General features: G+C 44.0%; 1 long non-coding RNA gene across 1 annotated transcript; it reads right to left on the bottom strand.

Annotated features, from left to right (window-relative positions):
- Nucleotides 1–3,384: 3,384 nt before the first annotated feature.
- LOC119397061 (uncharacterized) lies at nt 3,385–4,985 on the bottom strand. The gene is made up of 2 exons (XR_005184536.2): nt 4,687–4,985; nt 3,385–3,509 (listed from the first exon to the last, which is right to left on the bottom strand). It is a non-coding gene; the product is annotated as an uncharacterized LOC119397061 (long non-coding RNA).
- Nucleotides 4,986–7,148: the final 2,163 nt, after the last annotated feature.

The raw sequence follows: 7,148 nt of genomic DNA on the forward strand, positions 1-7,148 counted from the left end.
TACTTTGCATTGTGCGTGATATTTGCTTGTGTTCTGATGTGCATTGTGCTAGCCTGGACATTGTGTTCTGGAGATAGCAGTGTACGTTGTGTTGCCAGTCAGGCTGTTAATGTTTTTTTTTCAAATAGCTACAAATATTGTTACTGTGGAGGCATTTTTCCTTTGATATTCGATATTCGATTCGATATTCGAAGGTGGATATTCGTATTCGATTCGTATTCGAAAAATTTGATATTCGCACACCCCTAGTTATTATCCTCGGTATCCTACATGAAGTTGTCAAAGTTTGATGAAAATATAGCCACATTTGATAATGGATGCATGAAGAAACTATGGATTAGAAAAAATACACTTAGGCAACTACAGCATGTACATACATATTATATCGACACTGTGCAATCATGACAAGTCCCTCTCAAAGAACAGTTGTTCCTTTAGCCTCTTGCTGGAAGTTTAGCAGTCTTGGGTCTATTCTTGATCAGCAGCTTAACCTTCCTTTAAGCGTGTTACCAATGACTAGTGCATGATACCACTAAAAGACTTCTATTTCAGCTCTTGAAACGTGAACAAGCAAAGCTCAAAGTAACAAACTTGTAACAGGGAACAGGCTGAATGCTTGATCTTAACATTGCCTAGAGACCTCTCCGCATTCAAAAATTCTGATTGTTTATTTTATCTACTCCATTAAGCATGGTGACATTAACTAAAAATAATTTCTCTGAAGTTACAGTGCCATGAGCCCTCCCGGCATACAAAAATTCTGATAGTTTATTTTATCTAGTCTATTAAGCATGGTGACATTAACTAAAAATAATTCCTCTGAGGTTAGCAACGCCTTCTCCGTTTTGGCAGTGGCTTTAATGATGAACAACCCTTTGTTGGAGAGCCCCTAATTTGCAAGCCAGAGGTCTGTGGCACAGCATTTGCCAAAACAGTAAAGCTGGACTCGAGAAAGCTCTTCACTCTATCCAACGCTTCACCCTCATCACAGTAATGAAGAACTGAATTACATTTGTCCCACTGTGCTCTAATATCCTTTTGCAGTTGTGAAATATTTGCTTGTGATGCATTTGTTTGAGTATGTTCAGACTCTGTGGGCACTGCTGGAGAGGCGACATCATTGTCACTCTGTTCAATGCATGGTTCTATTCCTGAATGCTGCAATGTCATCTGTGGCCCATCAAGGTAATCTTGTGGCAAAGATAGAAAGGACCACCCTTCAACATGGTCAAAAACAGCACAGAAGTGCTTGCAGGGATACTTGCTCTTTGCAAAATCCAAGCAGCTGCAGCATGGTGTGTTGAAGTCAACTGTGTGCTTGTCTACACTGCAACTTTCAGAACGAACTGCAAATGTTCCTTTGACACAGAGCTCCTCTATGTCAGCAAGTGTGTACTCCACAGCATTCATATGCCTCCTCAACATGTGTTTAACAAAACTATGAGGCCTGCCATGCAGATATGACGGAACATTTTCATTCCACTGTCTATAAAGTGCGGATTGTTTCATGGTTACTTGATGATACTTTTTTTCATTGTGAGGTAGATAGTTGACAACAAGAACATTTATCAGAGACGTAAGTCATCGTTTCCCACTAGCACTTTTGGTGTACTGTGTTTTCAGCACTTTGTTCTGAGCCTCTATGCCATTGTTGGTGCTCAGCACTACGTCGAAACCTAGACGGTAAAAGGCTACCCAGAGCTCTTTGACGGGCAGTCACACAGTTTCAAAATAATTTTGAAGCTTCTCATTCTTCCAGTGGACAGAGTTAACAAGGTCCTCCTTGGCCTTTTCAAAATGCTCCTCACTTTGTGAATTGGCAACCTGCTTCATCAGATCCAAGACATCATTTGGATGTTCAACATTATTTTCTCTCCGACGAAGCCATCTATTCCACGCCTGGAGTCTGTGAAAATCACATAAAGATATGCGACTGCTCAGAAATGCCTCACGTATCGCACCTATTTCAGCTTGACTGAAATCAACCATCCAGTACTGCGGAGAAATGCCACCAGACCACTCTTTAAAGATGTTCAGAGCCTCTGCAATACAACATGAAGTCTCGAACTGCACAATGAACACTCCTACTGTCGTGTATCCCACTGGTGTTTTTACAACAAGAAGAAACAATGGTAAAGCATAATCACTAGTTTTATGCGTGGCATCCAAACAGACAACAGAAGTGCCATATTTAACAATCATCTCTTTCATAAACTTTGTCTGATAACAGAAAAGAAGTGTCTGTTCACATTCACTGGCCACCATCTCTTCGACATTGTCAGTGACAATGCAAGGTTTCTCAGAGCTTCCTGCTGCATGTGGTCTATAAAAGACGTGCGTTTCTGGCTGCTCTGTCCTAATCTTTTTGGTTAAAATAGCAGCATTTTCTTGGTCAACTGTATTGAACCTGTCTTTCTTAAGTGCAGCTTGCACATGATTGTTGATGTCTGCATGTGTTGGGAAGTATGCCCTGCTGCTGCTGTTCGGTTTTTCTTTTTCGGCAAAAAGCACATCATGCACATAGTACCGCAGACATTTATCTATGTCCGACACAGATGTGATACCCTCTCGCACAAGGTCATGGATACGCAGTACTACATCTTTGTCGACAGTTTGGCTGAATGCTTCAATTTCACCAAAACCATGGTTGGTATGCACACAAAAGTCCGAAATTGCTATATATGTTCTTTTCTCAGTATCAATACTTTCCCCACGTCGGAGATCTTCTTCCAACTCCCTCGCTGTGTCGGCCTTCATGTTATTCTTTTTTATCCGTCCACATGGCTGGGGCAGCTCAACCTAGGAAAAAAGTCCTTAGTTTCAAATATATATTTGCCTCAGCTAGACATCATGAGGACATATCATGCCAGCTCATGGGCGTGGAAATACATGCTTACACTTTAAAAAGTCAGCACATTTATAACCTACCTTGCTTTTGGGATACAGTTCAATGTACTTGAGGTTCATTACGGCTCGACATCCTTTCTTTTTAGTTCCCTGCAGCTGCAGCCTTTTCTTTTTGATGGCTTGCCAGTCTGCACTTGTGTCTTTCTGTACAAGGTAAATAAAGGAAGGATTGGTAGTGGAGGTCCAAGGGCTCATGCTTACAATATATTTCTTAATCACCTATTTACACCGAGCAATAGAAACTGGGTCAAATGAAGCCATAATATGATGCAAATCCAGGGCCTGTATAATGATTATGGCCTTGTCAATAACATGCCTTCAGCTTTCACTGTACATTTCACAATCTGATATTTTATTATTGGTAATACAGGTAATGGGGGAATGCCTGAAAAAAACCAAGCCACAATATCACCGTTGCGATGTTTTTTTCTTTGTTTTCTTTTTTTTCTGTTTCAAGATACATACTTTGTGCTGTGCATCAGACTTTTTGTAGTACTCTTCTCCAAAGATGCACTGTTTTGTTACATCCCCAAGCACTCGGAAGGGCACAAGGTCCAAATGAATTGGAACACCGCCGTTTACTGTGCTGAACACAACTTTACCTGCGAAGAAAAGCATATAAGTGCATTAGCTTTCTCTTTTTATGAAACTCCACATGGCATTTCACTACACGTAGCTCATAATGCGTAACTTACTGAATGTTCGCTTCACGCTTTTAATAATGCAACAGCATTGCTTATATTAATGGCTCAGATGTCCATCGTGGATATGAATACTGAGTCATGCGACCAAGTGAAGACATCATGACATGGCTGTTATGACACACTCTTGATGCAGGTAAAAAAAGTAACTTCGATTGATTTCTCATTTCTCGGAAGGTTCCTACAAGCGTACTTTACAACTATAGTGTCTGGCTGCGAGCGAAATGGCAAATTGACGCACGTACAACAACGGTTGAAGAGAGTACTCAAAGAGAGCGCCCTGTGTATCCTCTCTGCAATCGTTGTCGTGCTGTTGCTCTTTACCGTTCCAATATTTTACAATTCATAGTTTCAAAAACGTCTTTTTAATTATATGACATCACCAACAAAAAAGAATACGCACGGTGAAACTTCGCTTCCCCTAATAGAGAACTTTGCACATGCTTATGCTTGCCAGTAAATTTTTTAGACGTAGGTGACCACACCGGTACTCCTAATTACAGCGCGTACCTGTACTCAATAACTATGATATGATCCGCGAGTGCCTTTCCCTCAGCACGCTTCACCGCATGCATCATTGTGAGGCGGCGAAGCTAACTTTGCGTATGCTGCAGAGTGACAATATATCGAGTACGTATACATCGATAGATAAAGATATGCCGAACCGTTAATACCAAAGCCCACACACAAACTCGGCGGCCTCTCCTCCTATCAGTGGATAGTGGGGAGGGTTCAGCGGCGACTTTGCTCCTCAATTAAAGTCAGAACATTTTTATTACCGCGCTGTCCTCCGTTATTTTTGTTTTGCGGTGGACTTGGGGTTGTTAAATCTATCAGTAGATTTATTTACGGCCGTGCCCGCGCGATCGGGATGACTGGCAAGAAGTCGGGAGTATCCCGAGCAATACGGGAGAGCCGCGTCCAACCCTCCCAAATATTTCAATAAATCGTATCAGGTAAATTCAAGTAAAAAAGAAAGTGAACGGAGATCAAAATTAAATGATCGTGCAGCCGCGCTCAGCCAGAGTTTCCTAATGTGACAGCGGTGGGAATCGCCGTCACAAGTCAGATAACTCACCCGCCTTTCTGCGTGATGAACGAACAGCAAATTTCAGGTTGGCAGCAGCCAGCGATCGTTCCAGTTGTTTCAGCTCTTCTTCCGATTTTAGGTATCCAGACCAAATGCCATCTTCATGCTTTAAGTCCTGCAAGTGCCTTCTGAGAATAGGCTCCTGAACATCAACAGTACTGCTCATCGTCGACACGCAGATTCGATCGCACTACGCTGAAAAGCTAACAGGACTCACGCAGCCGGATGAGTGGTTTCGGAATCACTCGTACCAAACCAGCCAAACTTGGTCGGACCGGTGGGACTGGGAGAGGACGGCGAGTGCGCGCGCCTCATCCAAAAAAAAAAAAAAAATAGAGAGAAAAAGAAACTGCCTCGCACGTGACACATGACGTCGCGGAGCAGAAGCCCCGCCCTAGACGGGCGAGTTGTGAAAACAACGTCTCCCCACGCGCGCACTCCCTTACGGCCTGCTCAGAGCCGGGCCGCGAGTTTGTAATATGCAGAGCGCTCAACGCATGGCAACGGCAGCGGCGCGCTATTGGCTGCGCGCACACAGGGACGCCGCTGCGCAGTTCCGCCTAGCAACGGCCGCGCCGCGCTCTCCTTCTCGGGGTGCCTTCCGCGGGAATTTTAAACGGTGAACGCGGCCGCTGGGCCCCGTAGAATTTTCGTCGCCGCTTGTGAAGTGCTACTGCTCTCGCGTTGACCGAATACGCCGTCGTCGCCGTATGGTTCGACTGTGCTTTGTGCATTTTGTTTTGTTATAACGGTGAACACGTTCGCCCATGAACATTTGTGTTGTCGCCACTGTCTTTTGTGCCTTGGCGCTGCAGCAAGACGCGATCGGCCGTTGTGTTCCACTGTGCGTTTCTTTTTTTCTTTTTTTAACAGTGAACACGCTCGCCCTTGAATATCAATCTGTGCTGTCTGCTGTGTCTTTTGATCCATCGCGTTGTCGCAAGACATAATCGTTGTTGTGTTGGACTGATTGCTTTTGTTTATTTTTTTAACGCTGAGAACACGCTTTCACGTGAATATATGTGTTGTCGCCAGTGTTTTTTGTGATCTCGCGTTGTCGCAAGACGTGATCACCGTGGGTTCGAGTGTGCCTTGTGTTTTCTTATTATTTTTTTTTCGCGGCTGATCTTGCCAACGCATTTCGCAGCCCTGCAACGCCGGTGTTGTACGGCTATGACCACGGAAAGCAGCGCATGTGAGACGTCGGCGCGCCGCGCGATCGAATGCGTTGAAGACAATCACAGTTCATCGCCTGACGTTGACGTGCCACTGCCGTTGCCATGCGTTGAGCGCTCTGCATATTACAAACTCGCGACGTGGTTCGGGCGAACATCACTGATGAACAAGACGCCTGCAGCTGTGTAAAAGATTACGGCTTGAAGACAAACACATCGTCGGTTGTAGACTTCGTGAAGTCAACAGCAAGGTGTGAAAGGTAATACAAAAATGGTGTTTCATAACTTCAAAATTAACTTGCGGCATCTTCTGTGGTGATTTAAATTCATGCTTTGGGGATAATGTCCAATGATGAGCCGTCTCAATGAGGTCGTATTATGTGTGCACTTGAGCCGTCTCAATTAGGTCGTATTAGCTGTGCTCGTTATACTGCCCTAATTGAATTTTGTTTTTATTTCTTTTTTAGTAAATTTGCAATGTCAATCTGGCTCCCAATCTCTTGCCGATGCAACCTTGGGTCCTTGCTGGTTATTGTTTGTAATTTATCTATATTCTGTCAGTCGCGGTGCTGGCAATTCTTTCCAACTGAGCTTCAGTCAATCCTTCTAAGGTGTTATGCATGCCCAGGTGCGTTAATCTCTCTATGCTCGTGCTTTCGGGCAAGCCTAGGGCCTGCTTAAAAGCTTTCCTTACGAAAATATTGATTTTGTCCTTTTCTGTCTTGTTCCATTTAAGCCTAAGAATGCTAGCCTCCCATTCCGTGATATACTTGTTTGTGATTCTCCTGATCAGCCACTTGCCTTAGTGACCTTAGTCACTATTTTTATAAGAGTATTGCTGTTAGTTCGCTTCGACTCAATGTTGAGTACAAGGACCCTAACTTGTTCAATGATGCGGACCTTTTCGTGCAAGTCTGTATCTCCTCGCACTCTCTCTCCTTCATGTATCTCTTGGGCCACCTCCTGTTAAGTATGGGCCTGTAAAGTTCTGATTTCTCTGGTGAAAATTCAAGCCTAGTGCCTGTGAGGTAGACTTCCACTTTATCTACCACTTCCTGTAACTTCTGTTCTATTTACCCATCACTGCCTTGCGAGATCCATATGGCAACATCATCCGTGTATACGGAGCGATTGATTCCTTCGATGTCTTCACGTTTTTCTGACAATCCTGTCATAATGAGATTAAGAGCATGAGCAATATCATGGAGCCCTGAGGTGTAACTAAGCTGTCCATGCCCCTCACCTCAGACTCGAGTTCCCCCATGTTGAAGGTAA

The sequence above is a fragment of the Rhipicephalus sanguineus genome, chromosome 6 (assembly GCF_013339695.2).
Source record: "Rhipicephalus sanguineus isolate Rsan-2018 chromosome 6, BIME_Rsan_1.4, whole genome shotgun sequence".
NCBI lineage: Eukaryota > Metazoa > Arthropoda > Arachnida > Ixodida > Ixodidae > Rhipicephalus > Rhipicephalus sanguineus.